Source organism: Triturus cristatus, chromosome 2_1 (genome assembly GCF_964204655.1).
Source record: "Triturus cristatus chromosome 2_1, aTriCri1.1, whole genome shotgun sequence".
Taxonomy (NCBI): domain Eukaryota; kingdom Metazoa; phylum Chordata; class Amphibia; order Caudata; family Salamandridae; genus Triturus; species Triturus cristatus.
The window spans coordinates 754,618,451-754,645,458 of record NC_140581.1 but is presented as its reverse complement, the minus strand read 5'-3'; positions in this window follow the sequence as shown (position 1 = coordinate 754,645,458).

Here is a 27,008-nt window from a genome sequence, read left to right as displayed (position 1 = left end):
CCCGTAGTGAGGTTTTAAACGTCCATTTCAACCTGACCAAATAAACCTTTTTTCAGGCCTAAGCCTTTCCTTTTTAGTACTTATAAGTCACCCCTAACGTCGGCCCTAAACATTCATAGGGCAACTGCGTTCCATAAGTCCTGGTACAGCAAATTCGCATCTGAGTCAGTTGCACCTATTTTAGCGCCTAAAATATCTCTCGACTTGGTAATGGCAGCCAGGAGGATTGCATTATCTCTGTAAGTCTCTGTAGCCAGCTAGCCCCTGGCTACAAGCTGCACCAAGGCCTGTCTCAGCTACCTCCTCAACCAGGGGTCCACACTCCGCGCTCCCTTCTACTGAGGGGACTCACCATCACTTATGTGGGTCAAATTCAATGCAATTGCGGGGTCTCAGTCTGTTCCTCTCAGAGTAGGTGGAGATAGGTATTTTTCTGCCAACGGCTAAGAATATTGGTGACCCTGATATTCTGCAAATTATGCAGGTCTTTGGCAAGACGTCCGGATTGTACATGAACATTGCTAAGTCCTTGCTGCTGCAACTGGCTGGTTTGCCAAGTGTCTTGAGGTGTTTCTCTCGCCCGTTCCTGCCATCTCCTGGGAGCATAACATGGACCCACTGCCTCTGCAAGTTCGGGAGGAGGTTAATTCCTGTTCCCCATTGCCTCTGTCTTTATTTGGTAGATTAGCTATCTTTTAAATGGTCTCCCTACCCCGCCTTCTTTAACATCCCCAGAACTACCAATATACTGTTTCGCTCGCATGGTTCTAGCAGATCAGTGCGCCCTTAGGTCATTTTCTATTGGGTAGAGGTGCATCCCATATAGCCCTTCAAACCTGCTTCCAATCCACCTTCTGCAGAGGCATTGCTGCTGCAGATGTTCAATCATACTATTCTGCCTCTCACTTGCAGATTTTGAATGACGGGTGGTATAGTCCGCAGATTGACCCGGCTTACACCACAAAGAGATGGGTAATGGGTGATAGATCTCTGCTTCATCTGCTCTATGGTGGGACAGAAGTATGTGCCCCCCCAGCAATCAGAGTGGTGGTGGGGGTGTGGCGGCAATCCCTTCACAAAATAGGCTGGTGGGGGCACCACTGTGGTAAGGCACCCTCCTCCCACAGGTGGCTGGGCTGAGATTTCAGGGGTGGGATCACATTGGCTGCTCGACACTAGGTGACATTATGCATGGTATCATACTTGAATCATTCCAGGAGCTCCAGTCTGAATTTATGATGCATCGCAGCCAATTTTATCAATATCTACTGCTGTGTCATGCTATCTCCCTGTACCTGCGTAATCTCTTGGACTGCTGGGAATTTTGAGGGCAAGCTCCTAATGTGGGATTTAGGCAGCCATAAAATCTCTTGAATTTTGTAATCCCTGGTCACAAATAGCTCCACGATGCTGCCTGCCCTCCAAGCAACATGGCAGGCCGATATTGAAAACATAGACAATGACAATTGGTGTGAGACCCTGGAGGCCCCCCTAGGGGCAGCAATCTCTTCCAGCCTTAGACTGCTTTAATTAAAATATCTACATAGATCATTCTCTAAGGGAAGCCACCATCGGTGTATGGGTCTCATTGACTCCCCAGGAGTCTACGTTGTAAGTTTGAGAAAGGCACATTCATGCATACTGTGTAGAGCTGGAGCATGCGAACACGTTTATGGAAAGGGGTGGCATCCTGTTTGGGCGAGGTTCTGGCTTGGGCATTTCACCTGTCCCAAAGCTGCTTCTCCTTCATAGTACAGACGAATAGGAGGGAACCGCTATAAATGCCATGTACTATTTCTTGGACTCATGCTAGCGAAAAGAGATATAGATAGACAGTGCAAGCCACTGTCTCTGGGGGCATGGAAGTGGGGGAGGGACTTCTGTATGGGGTTCGAGATGGCAGTATTCCAGGCGAGGGGATGTCCCCAAAAACATCAGAAGATTTAGCCGAGGTGGACCAATAATACGGGCTTGTACTTGGAGCTGGTATGCACAGCCAAATTACACTTAGATGCCAAAATTAGGCACTATGGCCAAGATGTGCAGGGTAATGCGATGAGATCCGGGCTTACAAATTTTGTAAGATACTGTGTGCGGGGGTTGCCAAGGATTTTTGTTCATCTGTTTGTGTTTTGCATGGTTCTGAGGTTACATCCTGCAGAGTCTTATTTTTTTTTGCATATGGCCCACATGGGTCCCTTTTTTGCTGGAAAATAAAAACAATACAATTTGTTATGAAACAAAAGTGCACTATTTTCTAAATTGGTTTGAGATTTTTCTTGTATTGTATTCTCACTTTATTATTGTTTGTGTGCTGCATAGTCTTTACACATGTACACATTGCCTCTAAGTTAAGCCTGACTGCTTTTGTGCCAAAGCTTAAGCATAGGCTAATGTAGTGACTTTAGTGGTTCACCGTGACAAAGATTGTGGATGTTGCCTGAGTGGGGCTTCTACCACCCTCAACCAATGACCCAATTTCTTGCAGCTGGGAAATGTCTGCTGTTCGTGCTAGTGTAGGACACATGTTTTACCTTCACTTCCTGGCCCTAGCTAAGGACACACTTCAGTGTTGTTATTCTCTTTTTAATCCTTTTTGTATGTCTTTTTAAACCCTATTTACTGTATGATCCTGTTTATGGTTTTAATTGACTAATACATTATTATTATCTATCTTCACTCAGTGTGGTTATTCTAAATCAAACAGCCAGCGTAAGTAAGTTACAAACACTTCAGGAGACTTGCATGATTTTTAAAGCAATTTCTAGAGTATTACACTACCAAAAAGAATTTTTTTTAAACATATCGATTTATGTAGACATAACAGTTCTTTTTTTACTCGTGATAGTGTTTATCAAAGTGTTACATGTAATCCATTGAAATGTCACACATATGACCACTGTTAACACTGAAATGTCACATACAGGCAAACTGAAATCAAGGGAGCTACGCAGCTTTCGATGGACAGCAATGTCAATAGAACCACTTTTTTGTGCTCGCTCTAGCTATCCAGTTTTTACTAATAAAAAAGGGGCAAGTGACTGTTTTGTTAGAGAGAGCAGACTATTCGCCTCACTGAAGGTTTGCAGGACTTTGCTACTTTGTTTATGCCGCATGGTCTCATGAAGCATCAGTGTTCAGCGCACGTTTGCTGCAATGGAAACATGGAAGCGGAAAGTGGCTTCCCTGTTCAGACACCCAAGCACTGACAGGAGCAATTATTTTGTAACAATGAAGAAGAATGATCTAACTCCTAAAATGCTGCCAATACAATGCATCTAGAGGAGGTAGTCGAGGAGAATGATACTCAGAGTAGCTCCCTTCCAGTCTCTTATATATAAGCATTACAGGACATGATAAACAAGTTTTTGGATGCCACATTAAAATCTCATGACCCTTAGAGGATGAAGAGCAAAGGGGCAGACATGTTTAAGGCAGCAGCGGCCAGCACAGGTTAATGCGGTACGTCGGGACGGGATGGGCGCAGGGGGAAGTCGACAGACGATGGTATAGGTATAATTACATAAATAAATAACACCTATTCCGTCATCTGTTGGCTCCTCCCCCGCCACATCCTGGCCCGTCCACCTTGCTTAACTGTGCCAGCCGCTGCTGATTTAAGGGTTAGACTAGCAGCAAATTTGATCACACATTATGCAAAATTACATTTATCATAGACGTGTACAAGATGATAAAGATTATTATCTCCTATGCAGGCAGGATTTAGACCCAGTGTCAGTACAATTGATCAGGTGTTTAGATTCCTTCTTATATATTGGAAGGTGGTGACTTTGGGCGGTGGATCTATTTACGCAGCGTTTGTAGACTTAAAGTCTGCATTCGACCTCGTACCAAGAGAAAGCTATGGGCTGCCCTAAGAAACTCGGTAATGCCGCCAGCACTCCTGGATATAATAATAAGATTACACAAGGCTAACTTTGCCCAGGTGAGATGGGGCAGGCAAGGACAGATAACAGAGAGGTTTCCAGTCACCCGTGGCATCCGTCAGGGATGTGACACTGTTTTTGTTATTCTTCAACAGGGTCGTGCAGTATTTCGTAGACACTCCTACTGATGCCCCTATTTTAGGTGGTACTAATTTCCCACTTCTCATCTTTGCGGATGATACCCTCATCCTTTCTAAGACTCTCAAGGGGCTCCAACTCGCCATAAATAAGTTTGAGGAGTTTTGTAAAGACAACGACCTTCAAGTCAATGTCAGCAAGACAAAATTTATGGTGTTTACTAGAAATAAGCCACAGAAGGGTCACGTTAGGATGAACGGTGTCGAACTAGAGCAGGTGGAAGTTATGACATATTTAGGGATTGTACTTGAAAATAGGTTAAGATGGAAACCACAGGTTGATGTCCAGTCACTGAAATGTGCCCAACTATCTGGTACTTTAATCAAGGAACAAAGAACCTCTACAACCAAAAGGATTGGTCCTGCATTAAGAATTTATAATGCCAAAATAAGTTCAGCAATCCTGTATGGTGCAGATCTATGGGGCTCTTCAGACTTGTCCTCCTTGGTTAAAGTCCAAAATAAATTTCTACTTAACTTAATTGGCCTGCCCCAATCTAGTCCCTTGAAACCCCTGTTACTAGACTGGGTTGTTACCCCATTGACGAAGTGGCACGGTTTAGATCCGTTGCTCTGTGGAGAAGGATTTCGTCAACACCTGAACATGCTACTTTTGCAAAGGAGATATTAGATGTTAGATCCATATTGGGATCTGCTAACATCCCTTGGTTTAGAATTGTGAGATCGATACTGGTAAACATGGGCCATGATCAGTTATGGTCGGATCCCGGCAATAGCATTTTCCCTTCAAAAAAGGATTTTAAAGAACAGTACTGGGTGACTATGCGTTATCAACATATAGTCCAGTCAGATCCCACTTCTCTTTCTGGTAGATTCCTGGAACACAAGCTCACTCCCTCTTTAGAGGAGTATTGGGATGTAATTATAAAGAGCTGTGACAGAAAACTATACCATCAGTTTACGGTGGGGTCACTTCCAGTGAGATCCTTTACATTTACATGGCGTGGCCAGACGAATGAGTACTGCCCTTGGTGTAGGGACAAAAAAGAGTCCATAGGCCATGTATTTTTTGTTTGCCCATCCTATTCAGCCCCCCGAGGAAAATGGCTCAAACCCATCTGTAAAAACATGAAAACTCGGGTGTGCCAGGAGGCATTATGGCTCTTAAGGACTAATACATCGATCCCAGTGGCCATAGCCGTTGCAAAATTTCTGGGTTGGACATGGATTATTAGAGCCAGTCAACATTGTAATAGTGGCTAAATAGCCCCTTATAATAAGTACATATTTCTAACACGTCTTTAACCGACAATTTAATTACTTTTTAATTCTATTTTTTGTGTATAATATGTTTAAACTCCGCTTATTAGTGATGATTTGTGCTAATTAACTCTTGTATGTATTTTATTCTATTTTCCCGATTTTTTAATATTATGTGTAATTTTGACATCTGGAGTTTTTTAGTCATGAGTGGAATGTCTTATTGCATGTCTTTTATGATGAAATAATATTGAAATAAAGACGTATGAACTGAACTGAGAAAGATTTGTTTGTCCATTAACAGAGAAAACAAAGTTCAAGGAATATGAATGGGTCATATAGAACAATTGGAGCCATAAAAGTGTGGTCAAAGACACATTCTCATCGTTGCGGATTATGTCTCTTGAAAATCCTGAAGTTTTGTTGATGTGGAAAACTACTCCAATTCATCTTGCAAATGTTCTTCTCCAGTTCTTTGGGTAAATGATGTTATTGACTAAGATCATATTGAATCATGACACAAAAGGCCCGATTAGGATGTCGGGCAGAAAGCCTCTGACCACTGGTCGGGGGTTTTCCACCGGACATGGCAGGTTTAAAGACCGACCGCCATATTAGGATGACGGCAGTCAGAGTTTAAACCTGCAGGGGAATCCATCCCGGTTCCCTGTTGGTCAGTTGGAAAGGCAGCATAATCCTTTAAGGATGGCATTTACCCCATCGTAATTATGATGTCGGTTTCTGACAGCCATTTCATGTCGACCTTCCTGACATGGAAAGGCTGTTGGAAAACGACATTGAGGGACCCTAGCAGGGACCCCCGGACCTCCGCATACTGTCCTGAGGTGCCCCCCTCAATATCCCTGCACCGTGTGGCAGGCACACAGTGCAGGGATGTTTACAAACTTCCAGTTTTTTAAATGGGAGCTTGTGCTGCAGGCATTTTCAGAGAAATTGAAGTTTCTGACCTCACTATGTGCAGCCGCATTCTAATTGGGATTCCGGAACCGCCAACCCATGGTTGGGTGGTTCCTTTCCCGCAACGGTGTAGTGCAGATTGTAGTCCACCCGACGTCATAATGAGGGCCAAAATGTATGTCTTTAATATTTAAGCAAGTATATCCTCTCCTACAAAACAACAATTATGTACAGATAAATTTGCATGGTCAGATGACATGTTGTAGAGCAAGAAGTAGAGATGATGTTTTCATTGGATATAATAGAAACCCCAAGCAGCAAGTTGATGTACCTCATAGTGCCGGTGCCTAAGACTCAATTAGATCCAATTTTGCATTGACTTCTGACATACTAATAAAGTGCAGACCACCGATGTCTAGCCAGTGCAGGATGGATGCTTGGATGAGTTAATAGAGAAGTTAAGAAAAGCAGAATTAATCAACACCCCTGACTTCAGCAGAACATACTGCAGGTGCCAGTTCAAAGTAAGAATCTTTTTACACTTAGTGGTCTACGCTACATCAGAGTGCCACCCTTTGGTCACCATAGAACAACTGCCACATTCCAATGACGAGTGGATGAGTTATTGAAGCCCTACTGTTTTACTTTACTCACAGTCTTCTCATCTGATTCATTAAGTACCTAAACCCTATGCACCCACAGGGTAGCAAGGAAGAGGCTTTCATGGCAATTCCCCCTTCCTCAACAAAAAAATAGGCATGCAGATTTCTGGGTTACAACCATTCTCTATTCTAATCTTCTTTGATTTGTTTGCACCAATGACAAACAATTTAAAAAACAAGCCCCAAATAGAGTTTGTGGTGGCTGGGCTGTTGATCTCACTCTGAGCCTTTCTTACAATGCTGCAACTCCTCTTTGATCTTTGTCCTACAGATTGACACCTAAGGCTGTTCTCTCCCACTTTTTTATGAAGGCCTTAAAACCTTTTGTTTAGCCACATCAGGAATGGTTAGTTGTTAAGTGAACCATAGATTCTCTTAGGCACTCTCTTCTCAGTCATCATGTCACTGTCCACACATGTCAGCCACTGCTGCAATGGGTAACCTGTCACAAAGTCTTCAGTTGGTTCATGGCCCTCCTACCCTTTTTTCTTTTTGGCATGTTGGAAGGATGGGACCTCCTTGGACAAATCTGTTGACCTACCCCAGCTCCCTTTGTCTACCCTGCCTGATGATCAGAGATTGTTTATAAGGGGGGGGGGATTTTCATTATTTGCTTTTGCTAAATTACGCAAAAGTTTCTAAAAATTGCTCAAAATTAGGTGTAGTTACTTGATGCATAACTGGCATTTGCCACTGTATTGTACCATGATATGCAACCTCCTAAACACTTTGGTTGCATTTCACACTAAAAAAAGTACCAAAAGCATAGGAAACATGTTCTGCCGTTTGCATTATTTCTGTGTGTTTAATGTTAAGTTTTACTGCAAACAGCACATTTGCTGAAACATTTACAGTGAATGTGGCATAATTTGATGATGATGTGGCGTAATAGTTTAATTTGGGGAATTTTCTCATTGCTAAATTCCCAAAATTATAGCAGATTACATTAGTGTACTGTACATTTTGCACCTAATTGTTTGGAGCTTGTAGCGCGATTCAGGGGAAGGCTTTGGAACATGTTGCCGATTACACTGAGACCAGCTCACAGCCTCACATCTGTGGATACTTACACAAATGTCAAAGAAGAATACACCTGACTCAGAGATGGCAGCTCGAGAGTCAGTGGCTTTCATGGCTTTCATGGCAAGAGTGATGGTGTGTAAGGGTGGGTTAGGGAGTCGGAAAATAGGCAGTTCATCCATCACAAACCTACACGGTGAATGTCCAATCCCTTATGAAAGACAGGGAAGAAGGGGTGGGGTTTATATTAAAGGTACAATAGAAGAGAAAGCTAGCTTAGCAGGGATGGGGTTTGGAATGAGTTTCCTTGGAGTCAAAAGGAAAGACCAGAAATTCATGAAGGCTATTGATACCTTGCCCTTTGGAAGAATAGTAGTAGTGGCCTAGAAATCAGAAATCTGAAATGCCAACAGGAGACCTAAATACCCATCATCTGGGGAATAATATTCTCTGAGACCACAGGAAAGTCTGAAATCATAGAGTGTGATGTAATGTTCTTAATCATAACCTGTGCCTGAAGAGAAAGCAATAAAACCTTGCAAGATGTTAATTGGACTGTTCCATTATCCTGTTGCCTTCGAAGGTGACAGGGGTAGAGGTAAGGTGTGAAAGTGGCTCTATGAATTCACTGGTTTGAGGAGTCAGTTTTGAGCTGAGAACAAATGGATGCTTTACTTCCAATTAATTTCAATATGTCAAGACTAAGGATATGCTGTCATGCAGTACTGCATGTGCTTAGTCTTTGGCAAGGGTGAAAGCTTAACACACACTGCTTGATGGCTAATGCTATCATATTGCCCTCTGCATCCTACAAGGCAAAGACTGCCCGGTGCCAGTTACCTGTACAACCCTGCATGGCCAAACCACGTAGATATGGTGCATTTTAACAGGTTGACAACTAAGACACTTCTCTGAGTCGTCAGTAAATATCTTCTGCAGGACTGCAAGTAGAAGGTAAGATTGAGAAGAATACAATGAAATTCAGCATTGCTTAACACTTTATTAGCATTTCCAGATTCTTGATCCACTTAGCATCTGTACATTGTACTCAGCAGTCCACCATTTCATTTGGTCTTATCCTTCAATTATTGTCTCAGGATCACCCACTGGAGTGTACTTTGTAGGATGTTTAGTGAGTGGTCTCTCTGTCTCCAATGACAAAGTTTCAATGTTAACTAGATTCTGGTTGCTGTCAGTGGCAGCTACAAATATAAAAGTATGGTGGGACGCTATGTCGCTAGACTCACCATATACTGCTCCCCAGGTGTGCACCTCTCTCCCGATCGGCGTCGATGAGCAGAAAACAGAAGGTCTTCCCTCCTGCTCAGTAGACAACAATACAACCAATCCCGGAGATGCTATCATGCTGAGAGCAGCTCCAGGATTGGTGGGAGCAGACTAACCCCACACTCATTTTGAGTCTGGGGGCCTGTGCTAGAAATCCCCCAGTTGTTTCCCAGCCAGGGGATTACTAAGTGCACACTGCGAATGTTGGTCTGGCCATAGCAATAGAGCATGCGTCATTGCAGGGGCAGTTGCAAACCTAGAATTGCAGGATTCAACCCTGCCTCCCGCTCTCGCACAGCGGTGTTCAAGTAAAATGGTGTTGACATGCCATTTTACTTATTTGTATATGCCTTCTGTGCTTGCAGCAGGTGGGGCCCACACTTTTCTGCTCAAATAGAGGAGCTGCTCCTCTTTGCTGTCCTGGCATTTCTTCTAAAGTGACATGAGTAGTTCTGGAAACTTAGCAAGTAGCAAAAAATGCCCTGTCCACCCTCATTAGTGCTGCGCCTTCATCAAAGGTGCATATTGTTTTTCCCCTCAAAAATAACCCAATTGTTTCAAATTCATTAGCTATCCATTTAGCCTAACTTCTGAGAATAATCTGGGGAGCGCACAAAGTCCCCAAATTGGTCCCTAATATTCATAGGCTGCCTTCTTCAAAACTGACCATTTCAACATGTACCATATCTGTGACTTAAGAAAAACTAGATGTAACACCCCATGGTCTACTCCCACCTGGACCAAGAAACACATATTTAGTGCCCATATCTTTATGGAAGCCTTATAATAAGCTTATTTCCATGCCTATGGTCTCAGGGAGCCATTCACAGAGGTGGTGCAATTGAGATGCCAGGTAATGACATTTCATATGCGGCACCCTTTATCTGGCTTCCTCTAACAGCAGTTTTAAATGTCATGTTTAATGCTTGGATGACTACCAGCGCAGATAAATGATGACAGCATAATGTAAAATTCCTAAAGACATGCCTAGGTATGAAGCAGAACTTCTTGTGAAAAGATACAGACATATAAGTAAGAAGGCCATAATATATAATAATATAATCAGCTATTCTGCCCTTCATAGAAAGTAGTACTCTGCTCCAGAATAGATTTAAGGGCCTGATTACAATTTTGGCGGATGGGATACAATGTCACAAACATTGCAGATATCCTGTTCGCCCTGTGGTTAATTTGTAAAAAAAATAAAAGCGCATGGGCTCTCGTCAGGAGGCAGTTTGCACCAGTCCATTTCTCTTGTAAGTGCCGCCTAAAAGAAAACTCCTGTGCCTACCAAAAACAAATGTGTCTCCGCTCAAATACCTTTGGGTCGAGTTCTCAATATAAGCACCGAGGTTCATGATTAAGTGCTGGTGTTGAGCACCAGAAATCACCGGCTCAAATTGGATACTGCATTCGCATAGTACAAGTTCCATAGGATATAATGGATTGTAATACATCGGATGGGATATCTGTCGTGGAGTATCCCATCCGCCTAGATTGTAATCATTCCCTAATCCACGAAACTCATCCAGCACTAAGCTATAATGCATTTGTTATAGCTGTATTGGTCATGCATTTCTCGGATGGCCAGGCATTTTAAATCAATAGTCCACTATTGCATGCCTAAATCAGGAAAAACAATTGCTCTCTCTGTGCTCCCATTGCCCTAAGAAAAACAACTGGGAATTACTCCAATCAGCATGTAGCCTGAAAAAACTACTGTATTCATCTAAGATAGTTAGTATACAACAGATATGATAGGGTCTTTTAAATACACAGAGGTTCCATCAGCGTGCTGAGAATACGTATATTTGCCCAGAACAAGGTGAAGCTAGAGGAAATTCTACGGTAAGAACAGAAAATGTGATTCGTTACCTGGTAAATCCAGTTCAAAGTTCTTCAAGGGAGTTGAGAGATCTCCAGGAGAGAGTTCCAGAAGATGAGAAAATAAAATGGGAAATGTTGGGTTACAGGAAAAATTACCAGGACTTATATGTCACTTCTGAATACACACACATATGGCCTGACAGTATGCTTCATCCCATGGCTAGGTTTCTGTACGTCAGTTACATGCAGGAAGAGATTCTATAGTGAGAATATTTGGGCAAATAGAATTTTTAGAAATGTTACTGAAGATTTGTGTAGCTGTTATTTAACTTGACAAAAGAATAATTAGAGAAAAAAAGAATGCCTTCTATTGAGCCATATTGACAAATCAGAGGGCTCAAGTACAATACTGCAGCCTAATTTTGTTGAAATGCTAGTTTACAATGATCTTAAATACATTATTGTGAATGCTTGTTTTCTAAATGCGTTGAAGCCTATCCCACACAGAGATCAGATAGCCTGACAGTTGCCAAAATTTTGTTAGAGAATTAATACCAAGATTTAGCCTGCCTACCTTTATGGAACCAGATGGTGGCTCACATTTTAAAAATGAGATTTTGCAATTGATTTGTACAGCTCTGCAACTTGATCACTGGTTCCATTCTACGTATTGTCCTCAATCTTCTGCAATAGTTGAAGGTTGAATGGAACTATTAAAAACAAACTAGCCAAAGTATGTGGTTCCACTCATTTAAAATGGCCAGATATTCTTCCCGTTGTTTTGATGAGTATCAGAAATACGCCTGACAAAAAGACTGGCCTTATGCTCCGTGAGGTATTGATGTGCAGAGCAATGATGTTGGCTTGTAATCTTTCAGGTAAATGTGTTTCAATTACGATAGCATAATTCTAGATTACTGGAAAGGTCTAGCTGACATAGTGAAATCTGTTTCTCGCTAGGTGAATTTGGATACAGAGGAAAGAAATACAATACCACATGTTAAACCCAGGCGACTCTGTAGTTATCAAAACGCATGTTAGGAAAAAGTTGCCTTAAGGAAAGGTGATGTGGCCCTTAATCCCATAATGGATCCAAGCTGCATACACATAAAGAGTGAAGAGGGTGGATGAAGAAATGATGAAAACAACCTCTGATTTATAGATTCAAGCTAAAGTTTGGAGATTGGATTCAGAGGGGGTGAACAACCTAAAAGTGAAACTGGTGAAAACAACAAACTTATTGAAGTTCTTGGTGAAAGGAAAGATCCTGGTGAAGGTATCAGCAGTGGTGTCCAGTTTCAAACGAGGGTCAGATTGAATAACTGTTACAATGTCAAAGATATGACTGACAGCAAAAAGAAGTAGTCTCTGATCCAAACAGTGAAAAGCTCCAGCCAAAAATTTAAGCCACAAGACCCCCCTGAGGAAGAAAGCAGTTCATAGTGAATCATGTTACTGATGCTGATTGAAGATCAAGCCCATCAGTGAGTGGAGAAGACTCAGCAGTAGTCACAAGTGAAGATGAAGGGAATGAAGTAAACAAGTCACTTAAAAGAAATTGCAAAAGAAAACAATGGCAGAATAAGAGACTAAAGGCAATCAATAAAGAAACTGAAGTATTTGAGGTTGACTGAGAGAATAGTGAAAGTAAATCAATAACTGCTAAAAGATCAGCAAGAAAGAGAGCTCAAAATGGGAAGTATATTTCACCTGACTAGCTGATTTAGCATTAGTATCTATTCTCAAGAAGAAGAATCCGTACCAGAGGTCTAGAGTACAATAAATTGAAGTCGATACATTTCTTTCCTGATAGATTAGGCTTTAGTTTTAAAGAAAATGTTATTGAAATTTAAATACAACAGAATTATAATAAAACAGCATGGCTATAATTCAACTAAAAAGGGGTATTGTCCTTCAGGAGGGGAGGAAAGGAAGAAATAAGGGAGGGGAATAAAAAGGAAAAAGAGACTGTCAAATAGTAGAACAAAATAGATACGCAAAAAGCATAATTATTACTGTATAAAACGCATGCATAGGAAGTATAAAGGTACAATTGGGTATAGAAAGACTTCTCCAGTAACAATGTATGAAATATTTAGAAATACAAAACATTTTATATGTATAGATGCTTAAATTCAACAGAAATATGTTCAAGGAGGGTTGGGAACTTCTTCCATACAAGGATTGTGTAGGGGTAGAGAACGTGCAACTTCATTTAAAAAGTTCGTGATTGGTACCCATAATATATCACGTTTAATAGCAAGTGTAATGGGATATACATAGGCCCTATCTAATCTATCGTGGTAACAAACCCCATACCACCAGCTTGAAAAGAAACATTTGAGGCATCCTTCCAAGACTTAGTGATTTGTTGAAACGCCACAGCTATAAGTAGATCAATAATGGAAGTATCTGTAGTGGAGAAGGACCATATGTCGGAGAGACTGCCTAAGAAAATATGTGAAAGAGTAAAGGGGAAATGTGTTGAAAAGATTTTGTTGATCTGCCGCCACACGTCATTCCAAAATTTGTAAATCACTGGGCATGTAAATAACATATGTTTAAGGTCTGCCAATGAGGCTGAACAAGTCCAACAGGTAGAAGGCACGGAAGGGTCAATCATGTTCAATTTAGCAGGGGTAATTAAAAGTCTATTATAGATAAAAAATAACGTTTGGGTTGTATTAGCTGCTCTAGACGACTTCCTTATTTTGATCCAAATTTTCTGCCACACGGTAGCAGAGAAAGAATCCTCTAAATCTGACTCCCAATCGGATTCTACTTTGGATTTATCCTGAGTAGCAGGAACCTCTCTCAACTTTCTATAGATTTGGGAAGCAGAAGAAGAAGCAAGTAAGTAAGGGAGAGGAAGAGGAGGAGGGTGAGTGGGAGTGATAGATGAGGAGAGGGACTCATAGCTACTCTGTGCAGCCACACGTAGTAGATTATATTTAGGTTCAAAGGAAACTGGTAAAGAAAAACGAGATTGAAGAGTACTGAAGGAGACACAAGTATTTTCATGAAAAAGCTGATAAGTCCAGTTAAGACCAAGATCTCTCCAGTCCTTCCAAAAAAGCATCCTATTTTTTAATTTAATAAGGGGATTGTACCATAAGGGGGAATGCAAGAAACGTGAGCGATCATCAGAACCGTCCACAAAAAGAGGAGAAAACGTTTTCCGAGAATTTTTAAGAATGGGAAGGGAAAAACCCTTGGGGATGTGGGACAAAGACACAAATTCTTCAAAGGTGAAAGGATGAAAGAAAGAGGACTCAATGTCTACCCACAGAGGTTGAGAAAGGATATCAGATTTATGATCAGATAAAAGGGAAACAGAGTGCTGAAGAAAAAATGAGGTGTGATAAGTAGCAAAATCCGGAAAATTAACTCCACCTAATTGCTTAGGGCATTTAAGTCTGGCAAAAGACATCCTAGGTTTCTTATGATGCCATAGGAATTTTGATAAGATGGAGTAAATATTTTTATAGGAGGATTTAGGTATATTAATTGGAAGATTAGAAAGATAGAACAAAATTATCGGAACTAACATCATTTTAATAGAATCTAATCTACCCCACCAAGATAAAAACAGAGGATGCCACCGAGCTGTAGAATCCTTTAGAGTTGCTAATAAGTTTTTAAGATTAAGTGCGACAGTGTCTTTAATAGAGGGTTTAAACCACAAACCTAAGTATTTAATCTGAGTCGGGCTCCAATGAAAAGATGAGGCCAAAAAATCTACGTGGAAACTAAATTTATTTAGCGGAAGGATTTCACATTTGTCCACATTTAATTTATAACCCGATACCTTCGCAAACCCAGAAACTTCAGATAAAAAGGATGGAATAGAGGATTTAGGATTAGAAATGAATAAAAGTATGTCGTCCGCATAGGCCGAAAGTTTCAAATACTTATCCCCATATGGAAAGCCGGTGATACTGTTATTTTCTCGGAGCTTTGTCAAAAAAGGTTCTAATGCTAAAATAAAAAGAAGAGGAGAAAGGGGACAACCTTGTCGGACACCTCTAAATAGGGGAAACGAAGAAGAGACAAGGCCATTCGCTAATATAAAGGATCTAGGAAAGGAGTATAATAAAGAGATGTATGCAAGAAATTTCGGACCAAAACCAAACCAAGCAAGAACTGCAAACATAAATTGCCAATTAACCCTATCGAAAGCTTTTTCGGCATCCAGTGCAATAGCTGCTAAAGAGTGTGGGTAGGAATGAGACTTACTTAATACGTTAAAAAAGAGTCGAGTATTATCAGAGAGGTGACGGCCCTTAACGAAACCACATTGTTCCTTACCAATCAAATGAGGTAAAATTTTATCGAGACGGAACGCTAGAATTTTTGCAAAGATTTTGTAATCCAGATTAATTAGAGAGATGGGTCTATAATTCTTACATAGGGTATGATCCTTATTCTCTTTAGGGAGGAGGCAAATTAAGGCTTCCTGAAAGGAGCCTTCAGATTTTTTGGAAGATATAAAGAATGAGAACAGTTGATGAAGCTTAGGAACAAGCAACTTGGAAAAATGTAAGTAGAATTCGATCGTAAAACCATCTGGCCCAGGAGCTTTGCCTTTTTTAAGCACTTGAATGGAATCCTGAATGTCTTTAGGACTTATATCAGCTTCCAAGGGGGCAAAGTCAATGTCTGGAAAAGAAGGGGAGGGAATAGAGGATAAGTATTGATCTATATCAGTTGACAAGGGAGGAGATTCCGGTGTATAAAGCTTTTGATAAAAATTTGTAAATTCCATCAGAATATCCTCATCTTTATGGAGTGTGACGTTAGATGAGGAAATAATAGATTCAATTCTTGTGCGCTCTCTCTTAACTTTAAGGTATTTGGCAAGAAGATTGCCAGCTTTATTCTGAGCAGTATAATATTTGGCACTAGATTTAAGTAAACATAAATTTGCAGATTCAGTAGAGACTTTATTAAATGAAAATTTAGCTTTGAGAAGCTTGTCCAAATCAGAGGGGGATTTAGTCAAGTAATAGGAATGTTCCAATTGTTTGATTTGTGGGTTAATCGATTGTAAAGACTGGGAAGCGACACGCCTTTTACGAGAGACAAAAGAAATAATGAAATCCCTAGAGGCAGCTTTAAAAGTGTCCCATAACACTTGAGGAGAAATCATAGGAGATTCATTTTCGGTAAAAAACAAGGATGAGAACTCAAGAAAAGCTGGGGTAAATTTAGGGTCTAATAAAAGAGAATTGTTAAACCGCCATCTCCTAGTACCTTTTACGGGTGGGAGCAAATCTAAGTGCAAGGAAACTGGAGCGTGATCAGAGATTAAGATAGAACCTATTTCAGAATGGGTAATATGCTGAATCAAGGCTTTAGAAATAAAAATGTAGTCGATCCGGGATTGGGAGGAGTGGGCTGGTGAGTAGTATGTGTATTCCCTAAGTGTAGGATGGCAGAGTCTCCAGGAATCAACAAGAGACCGTTGGGAAATAGTAGAAGTGAATTGAGTGTGCATCAGAGAGGGAGAGAAATGGCAATTGGAGCGACGATCAATAAGAGGGTCCACAATTGTGTTACAGTCCCCTCCCAGAATGAGATAGTCATCAGAGGATTGCATCAATGAGGTGAGCATCTGTGGCCAAAATAGCTTGTCCTGTGTGGTAGGAGCATACACATTAAAAATAGTTATAGGGATGTTATCAATTAACAAAGATGCATTCACCCATCTACCATCAGAGTCATTGGCTTGGTGTATAACTTTGATATTTAAGCGTTTATGACAAAGAATAGCAACACCATTACGTTTTCCTGAACCAGGAGATGCAAAAACATGACCCACCCAATTACGACGTAGTTTGGCAATTTCAACTTCTTTTATATGAATCTCCTGTAATAACACAATATCCCCTCTCAAACTTGCTAAATTGGATAACACACGCTGCCGTTTAATGGGAGAACCCAATCCTTTAACATTCCATGTAAGTATATTTAACGACATTTAAAAATACAATTTATACCAAAGAAGTTGTGTGGAAGTCAAATATATACATAAGTGATAAAATACAAAGCATCTTGTAAAAATTGGAGAAAAAATGGCATTGCGTCTAGAGGAGTAGCTAAGAAATAAGGAGAAAAAATATGAAATAAGAGAAAGATTTGTAGAAGATAGATTAAAAGTAGAAAGGTAGGAAACGAAAAGACTGAGGATCAAATATAAACAAGAGGAAAAACAACTGGAGAAGAGATATGACCAGACAGAAAAGCAAAGAAAGGAAAAGGAAAAGGAGAAAGAGGAGAAAAAGCAGTTATTACAAAAAATAAAGGTATAAAACGACAGACAAGAATAATGAAAAAATAGAAGAGCAAATAGACATACCACCAAAAATAATGAAGAACGGGGTTGGTGAAGCCACATGAGGAAGATGGGACACTAAAACGGGAGACTCTACAGCGACGATGAGGAAGGGACATCCGCTAGGCAAGCTGAGGAGAACAAGGAACGATGAAGAACCACAAAATCGCTACCTGAGAAGGAGAAGAAAAGGGGGAACACGTTAGCACAACATAACAATACAAAATAACGATACAAAATACAAGAGGAGAGAGTTAAATATCATTAATGGTGAGACAAACAGACACCGCTAAAATGAAAAGGTCCATCATGACTGAGGTACTTCCATGGACTCCGTTCTGCAACTGTTCAGGAATTGCTGGAGCAGCGCAGGGTCTTCATAGCTGGTAGTTTTGTTGTTATAAGTTACTTTAAAGAGGCATGGATGGAATAAACCATAGCGTGCGTTTATACTGCGTAGTGCAGGTCTCATGTCTAGGAATTTTTTCCGACGGTCAGCAGTTGGCTTAGCGTAATCCTGGGCGAAGAAAAGAGCAGAACCATTCCAAGTAATTTTCCCCCGTTGCTTGGCAGCCTGCAGGACTCTGAGTAGATCCGTATACTCCAGAAAGTATAAGATGACTCCTCTCGGTTTAGTAGACGACGATGAAGGAGAGCGAGCTAAGGGACCTAAACGATGCGCCCTTTGAATATTTAATGAGGGATTTTCTGGAAGACCCAAAAGAGTTGGCAAAAAGGATTTGAAAAATGAGATTGGATTGGCACCTTCAAGACCTTCATTCAATCCATAAATGCGCAAATTATTGCGCCTATTACGGTTTTCTAACATTTCAACCTGTTGTTTAAGTTGAGCCACCTCCTGAGATATGAGAGGAACTTGAGCTGTGATGATTTGAACAGAGTCAACACGTAATTCCAGGTCTCCAACTCTCTTCTCAGTGAGAGACCAGTTAGCTTCCAGATTCTGAAGCCTGGCATTCGTTTCCTCCATATGTGGTTTGAGGGCACGAATTTCATCAAGAAGGAGTTCCATAGAAATCGGGGACGATGAACTAGTGGGAGAAGGCGGGTTAGCCTTCACCCTTTTGCCAGAAGTAGACGGTGACGCAGAGGGTATCTTGGTATTTTGTTTAGCACTTGAGCGAGGAGTAGACAGAGTAATAGACTTGGCGCCAACATAGTCCTTGGTATTATCGTCAGTATGTTCTTGTAAAACATCAAAAGGGTTAAAGACCTCTAAATTGCCCTCGGCGGAGGAACGGGCGGCATTACAACTGCCGCGAGGCATGATGTTCTGAGAAAAAATATACTAAGAGTCCTTCAAAAGAGAGCAGAGTCAAAATTGGAGGCTAGTAGCCCAGCAAAGACGAAGAAATATTGTTGAGCAGTAACTGCAGGTACACCATCAATCAAGTAATATAGATGTTGCTTAAAAAGGACGAGAGAAACGTAATACTAGCAAAAAAGGCAGCCAAATATGGATCAGCACCGTCATCATACAGCCGCAGGCAGGGAGCAAAGGATCGTTGAAAAAACAAGATGGCGGCCGCGACGGTGAGGTAACAGGAAAAACATTAAAATAAACTTTCCAGCCTCACCCTATGAAAAAATAAAGGTATCATTCTGGAGAGTGGCAGTTCCGATTGTCAAAATGAACAATTTCGGCGATTTCGATGAAGAAATGCTGCCTGCAGAGGTCGTGTGCCTTCACGGCTCGCCGGAGCTCCCGGGAATAGCGGCCATCTTCTAAGGCTCCGAAGCCACGCCCCCGATAGATTAGGCTTTAAACAGCTCCAAATCTACCAGTGATTAGCTCTGGAATGCAGAGTACGAAGATTTATATTGCAGTTAAGACAAGGTATTCTACCCTTGAAGGCTTACACTGGTAGATGGACAGATCAAAGGCTGGACTTCATCTTGTGCCCTTTATGTCAGGAGGGAATGCAAGATTTGTTTAATGTAATTTCCATCTATACAGCACTGGTAGAGCCACACAATTGCTTCTTAAACCTGCTATATTTAAAATATGGACTATTGATACGAATCAATTTCTACGTTTTATACTGTTTCCTCAGCATGAACATGTTTATTTTAACATGTACATATTTTGAAGTGTTTTTTAACATGTTTTAAAGATATGCATAATGGTTGGGAAAGTTACAGAATCAGCTGTATATGTCTGTCATTTAATTATTGAGCTCAGCTGAGGTCAAAACAATTAGATATTGAGGGGCCGATTTCAATGTTGAGGAGAAGTGCTTCCGCCTGACACTGACTCAGTCCTGGGACCGACCGGCCCATTACAATGGGACCGAACAGTGTTCGGTTGCATGCTCCCTTTTCTCAATGGGAGTTGGTGTTGCAGCTGTAAACCGGTCGCAAAACAAGCCCCCGTTGAGAAAAGAGAGGTGCAGTTCATCCCTGCACCCCATGGCAGGCACCACAATGTGCCTGCCACATGGTGCAGCGATCAACAGGGCCTCCAACTGGAGGCCGCGCACCAAAAGGGGCCCTGGTGGGAGCCCCAAAATACACTTTCTGACATGGTCAGACAGGCAGGCATGGAAGCCATGTCGGAACCCATGCATCATAATCTCAATTGTGGGAAGACCCGCCCTTGAGATTACTGGCTGGCTTCCGACTGGCCGAAGGGGTCTCTGACCCCTTCGGAAGCCAGCCAGAATGACCGGCCGGTTTACTTTCCGAATGCCTCCATCATAATGAGGCAGTCACAAAGTAAACCATTACGATTTTGCCCTGACCTTTACAGGCCTCATCACAATCGGCTCATAAATAATGAAATACACTGAAATGGTACTCTTGCTTTCTAAACTGATTCTTTATGATGTTTAGCAATTTGTTTTCCTAGCATGTGTTAGCTAGGCCTTAGGATAGACATAAATGCCATCTTGTTCAAGGTGGAAGCTGTAGTATCCTCAGGTCATGTTAATATGTTCCCTTTCATCCTGTACCTAGCTGCTCAGCCAGTGTGAGTGTTCCATGTAGAATGTTGGTGTGAGTGACATGAGTGGAATGCATGGATGCCTGGTGTGTGACTGTGTCAGTTGGAAGATGGGCTGAGCAGCTAGGAGGCTGCTCCTGGAAGGGGCTTGTTCTAGCTTGCTATAACTTCTACTTATGAACCTAATAAACTACATAAAATCATCTTGGCTACGTCTACTTCATCACCTGAACACGTGGGGCCAGCCCACTACACTTCTGTCACCACAAACTCTGCAGTACGCAGTCAAACTAAGATGCACTGGTTCATTTCCACTGTGACTGCTATTCTGCTCTCAAATAACTTTTAGCCACAACCTGATACATTACCAATGCCCTTATGCTTGTTCACTGTGTTTATTTATATAGAACATTATTTTTCATGAATCTAGTTTTGTTCCAGCTTCTCCGATTGGCATTTGCACGGAGAGTGCTGAATAAAAGGATAGTGCTTGAGTGGTAAGGCAATGTGACCTTTATTTTTCATGTACTATGATTTGTTGATCAAATGCTACATTTGCTCACAATACAGTGAGTCTTCAGATTTTGTAATTTCATACGTGAAAAAAAAGACTGTTTAAAAACCCTCGGTTTTGGGGGTGAGGAAGCACGACTTTCCTGTTCTTCTAGGGATACTATCCCTTACTTTCTGCCCACTTGGGATTTAAAATAAGTAATGCCTTTTCTGTATAATTTTCGTTGAAAGCACTCATAGAATTGTCTCTGTAGCACTTAAATTTTGAATTCTATAATAAAATCCTTTAAACTTTCCACTGATCTAGAAATCAGTTATTGTGTGGGGTAATTTAATTCTATTCCATTATTGTCTAATTGTATTACCTTGATTCTGATATTTTGGGAGGTGCCTTAATGCGGGGATAGATTGCCTCATGAAATTGAGAGTGTGTGTACATCATCTATGATCTAGTAAATGTCGGTATTCTGACTGAGATTAATTTTGTGGGGTGTCTAACATTTCAGGGTTCCCCGCGCTCCCACAATACCGCAGTGACATAATGGCCTGAGCGGCTGCAGGAAGCGGGACTCGCGAGAGCAGTGCCCTTTCAGAAATATTAGAGTTCAGTTTCTGTTTGCTATTGTGAACCATTCCTCATTTAGGGTCACCTAGTTTTGTTAGCAGGCAACATTAGCAGCAGCAGGGTGTTCCAAAGACGCTCTTTGTATGTACGTTTTGAAGGATTTTAGTTGTCTTCCACCGCGATGAGCAGATATGGCAGGTGTAGAGGCTCAGCTCGCACAGAGCTCTCCCTTCTAAAGGACAGATTGGTTTTCCTTCATGACGGCCTTGCCCAAGCGATGACAGGCTGAAGCTCAAGGAGTGAAAGCCGAAGGAAACAGAGAGGAGAACGTTTATCGGAAGTATATGGGTCAGCCACATACCCTCCAAAGAAACTGCGATTTGTCTTCACAGTCTCACAAGAGTGTGGGAATAAAGAGTAATTCAATTGCAGGTGCTCAAATTGCACTTCCTAGACTGGTATTATGAAAGAACCGTCCCTGGAGAGTGAACTGACCCGTCTCTTTAAGAGCAGATGAATGAGTCTATTAAAGTGCGGGCAGTTTTTTTTCATTTCGGCGTGGCAGCCAGCCATTTTACAAACCCAGCAGAATTGTAAATAAGAAACAGATGAGAGAGAATGTGTTTTTCTAACAATGTTCAGACTGTACTTGCACTGCGTGAACTTTGGGTGATTTGTAATCTCACAAGGAAGTTTAAACTCAGACTACAAATCCAGGCAAAGTGTTAGTGAATTGAGACAATCATCGTTTGCCAATCCTCCCTAGGCGGTCAGACGCTGTAATCAAATGTTATGTCAAATTGCCTCTAAACTTTATCAAAACTGAAGGTTTAGTGTTGTTTGCCTTTCTAGAATCCTCTCAAGGGGAAGCGTTTCGATTCAAAGCGCCGGCATTGTCTGGCCATAGGGTGAAGAACTGGTGTTGCCTAGTTTACATTTTTATGCTTAACATTGATAGCAATACAATTATTAAACAAAGAATGTGTCAGCAGTTCCAGATTATAATAGGCCTCTCTGATTGTTTGGAGGAGTAGTGGGTTTGGCACATACTCGCGACCACCCATCCACTAGCGCACATACACTTACACCCATCCATTCACAAGCATAAACATACAAACATAGTCCCATCCACCCATCCATTCACAAGCATAAACATACAAACATAGTCCCATCCACCCACCCATTCACAAGCATAAACATACAAACATAGTCCCATCCACCCATACATTCACAAGCATAAACATACAAACATAGTCCCATCCACCCATCCATTCACAAGCACAAACATACAAACATAGTCCCATCCACCCATTCATTCACAAGCACAAACGTGCGCATATCAAACACATCCTTTCACAAAGACAAAGAACAATGTATAACTCATGTGCACAAATAAATGTTAATTCATACATACACATGCTCACCCAAACATTAAATAAAGCACTTACCCGGCAGTGGCAGTAAAGGCAGGGCCAGTGGTTGGGGGGGGAGGGAAGAGCAAAATGTCGAAGGAAGGAGCTTGAGTCCTTAGGGAGGGAAGAAAAGATGAAAGATACTGCCACCTCCTCCCCTTGACTATCTCTTTTATTGGTAGGTTGATGAGAGGAGGACCTTCTCAAACTCATCACAGAGTGGGGAGGGATCAGTGAGACTTGCGGATTTCACTCCACTATACGAGAAATTAGAAAGGTAATAGAGTAAAAAGTACTGTGCAAAATTAAATAATACAGTGTGCTAAAATGTGTCATGAAAAGTGTAAACGTAATGTTGAACTGACAGGCATTTAGGTGATAATTCACAATAGGCAATCATTGTCATTCATGAAGGCTGCAGAAGAAATCCTGAGACGTTTTAACTAGTTAAAAAACGCTTGATATTACTGAAATGTGTACAATGTGATTTAGACACTTGACCTTAGAGTGCCAGTTTAGGGATGTTGTCATAGCTGCAGGATTTCTTGTTTACAAAAAAAAGTATTATTTTACTCTGCAACATTTATTCTTGAATGTCATGGACTTCCTATTTTCTTTATGTTTCTTATAAGAAATGAATTAACTAGCTTGTGCATTTAAACAATAAATAACTGTTGTTTAGTTCAAAAGAATGTATTACCTACCCATGATTTGTCTTTCAGTTAGTAGTTCATTGTTCTCACAGTGAAATAAGTAGAGATATAGGACCAAATGTACAGCCACAACTTGAGAGTAGAACCATGCTCAGCAATGCTATTCCCACACATGTGCAGGTGTTGTGCTACTTCCACCTCTTGGCCACAGGTAGTCACCAGAATGTCATTGCAGTGGCTGGTGGTGTGTCTCAGAGTGCACTTTCATGTTTTTTCCATGATTTCCTGGACGCCATGCTATACCACATACATCAGCACATATAGATGCCCTGTGATAATGAGGAATTAGACCAAACAAAAATGGATTTCTACAGGTTAGCAAGATTCCCACAGGTCATAGGGTGCATAGATGGGACACATGTGCCCATATGTCCACCATCCCGCATTGAATACATTTTTCGTAACAGAAAAAGAACACATACCATCAATATTCAAGTAGTGTGGGACACTAAAAATGTCATCACAGATATTGTAGCCAAATTCACTGGAAGCACCCATGATGCATTCATTTTCAGGCACAGTGGTCTATATCAAACTATAGAAAGAGGTGACTTTGATGATGGATACCTCCTAGGTAATGTTATCACCTGTCCCCAGACGATTGTTAATTTACTTGCATGTCTGTAAGCATTTAACATCAACATCATATGTCTCACTACAGGTGACAGTGTGTATGGTCTGCGTCCCTGGATCCTCACACCGTAATCTGTCTCCCAACAACATACATGAAAGGCGGTAAAACACTGCACACAGGCGCATAAGGACAGTGATTGAGCGTACTTTTGGAATACTGAAATCGCGCTGCAGATGCCTACATAAGAGTGGTGGAGCTCTGCAGTATGCGCCAGAGACAGTCTGTAAAATTGTTGCAACATGTGCCATGCTGCACAACATGGCCTGCAGGGGTGGACTGCCCATGGATGTGTCTGACACAGAATCTGAGGATGATGGCCCGGGACCACCTGCCATACAACGAAGGGATGGTAGCACTTCAGCAGTGGTGAGAAGGCGCAGGGACCAGATTGCCAACAACTTTTTCTGAAAGGTACATACACACCAGCTAGACACTCAGCTGTACAAAAGACAGAACACATTGTGAATAGCGATGTGTATTTTAATTTTCATTAATCCATTATCAAAGTAGGACAACATGTCTATCAATAACTGTAGGAATTAGCCTCATAATGAAAGAAAAATGGGGTTCGTCACCAATAATAATGAAAAGAAAGGCACATGAACGATGCTTGGGGACCACAAAATGTTCATTCCGTGCCCCTGCATGTAGACTGGCCAGAGGTGCCACTACCCAGTCCAAGGTGGCAGCTGCTGCTTCTGCATACCATTGGTGTCTCCATGGCTGATATGCTGCTCCGGCTTGACACTTCACTGTCAGTGCCACCAATGCTAACATCCCCAATTATCTGAATTTTCTGCACTGTTTCCGCTGCACCTGTAATTCTTTCAAGGCCACATGCTAAGTCGCCACTGTAGTGGCCCATCTCCACTTGTGGGCCAAGTGTGCACTGGCTATGTCTGTTAGTAGCATGCACAAGCCTATTGATAGCTCTGCTCAGATTGTAGATTTTCTGTCCCTTGCTGCACTCAATGCACCTCTGATTGGCTCTTTCTGCAGACCACTCCGTAGCTAAGTCTGCCACAGTGCTGGTGAGGGTGTTAAGTTTGGATTCGATCCAGGCCTGATTATGTGCCAGTTTGTTTGTGACCATGCAGAACCCTGGGACATCCTGACATTTCTCTGCCGTTGTATTTGATTATGCAGGCGCTGTATTTGCAGCATTTCCCTGTCAATTGAAGCAAACATGGCCTGACTGATTGACCCAGTGGAGGACAGACTTTGGCACCGGTGCGGGGACTGTTGTGTTCTCAGTGAGAGACGCACACGGGTGGACAGAAGGCCTGGTGGTGTTGTGTCCTGCTGCGCTGCAGAGGTGACAGTCGGTGTTGACACTGTAGTGGTTGCAGCCACAGTGGATGGGACGTCAGAGGACCTGTCCCACTTGTTTCCCTAATGTCCTGCCCTTCCTCCATTTGTTCTGGCTCGTGGCTACCGGGTGATTCCTCATCTGTGTCCTCTGCTTCCAATGGTGTGTCTATGTGACAAAAGAGATGACAGTACATAATAAACGATCTGTTTCACTTTTTAATTGGTTTTACTATGTTTTTCAGCTCAAGTCAATCCCTCACTACACTGATTTTATCACAGACTACATTTCCCATGTTGCAACACTAGTGTTGTCTGTTGTTTACTTGTGTTTGATTAGTATGCATGCACAGTACAGGCATTAGTGGGTATTCACACATCAAATGCACAGTTTTCACTTACCAGGATTTCTGGATGGCTGGGATTTATCAAGGCTCCCAAAGCCTGCTACAGCTGCCCTCTCCAGGGTAGCTTCCACCATTGCTTCAGCTGGTGTAGGCTCTGCTGAAGTGGATGGTCCCCCTCCGGTCTTTTTCGCTGCTTCCAGCCATGCTGCCACCCTCTCCTTTGCCCTGGAGTAAAGGTCATACTACCATTTTTTTTTTAATGTCATCTATAGAGGGGTGTGCTACTCCTAGTGCATTATTCCTTTGCTGCATGTTGTGCCAGATCTTCCTCTTCTCATTCTCACTCAGATGGTGGGAGGCTCTGCCAAATAGTGATTGCAGCATTCCTCCTTGATGATGTCCAGCTCTTTCTCAGAGAACTTCAGCTTTCTCAGCCTCTGCTTACTTCCCTTGTTGTGCTCCTTGCTGCTCTCAGCAGTGTCTAACAGTGCTGCTGCACCTGCACATGTGCTCGATTTTTGTTCTGGAGTTGCTTTGGGCACCACTTCCTGTTTTGGGGGTCCTTCACCTCAAACAGAAAGTGTATCCTTTTTTTTCATTCAAATCGAAATTTGCAAGTGCTTTATTGGCCTTTTTCATGCAAACTCACAAATAGCACATTCAAAATCACTGTTTCCACGGGACTCGCTATTTGCGAGACAACAGCGACTCACAAATAGCGAGTGGGCCAAATAGCGTTATGAGTGTATACCGACTCGCAATCATGTTGCCTGTTGTGTTAGTGGGTAGCGAATAGCGACTCGCTATTTGCGACTCGCAATTTGTCACAAATAGCGAGTTGCTATTTTCACAGGTCGTACATCTGGCCCATAGAAGGTAAATGGACATGAGAAGCCTATGAGAAAAATGCCTGATGTTTCCAGAATCTAAACTGGCAAGATTGTCTGTAGCTAACAACATAATAAACGTTTTATCCACATGTATTTTCATGGAAATGGAGGAGTTGAACTTTCTTATTGATTCGTGGAGAAAGTCGGCAGCAATGTTTTCAATATGTGTTCTTGAGGTTTATATTAGGGCGTTTCCTAAGTAAAGGCAGCAGTTACTTTTCTCTCCTTGAAGGATTAACTTAGACTGAGACCTTTGACTGTGGTAGCTACTGCTACTATCAATTCCCTCCTTCCCTTGACTTTGCTTGGAT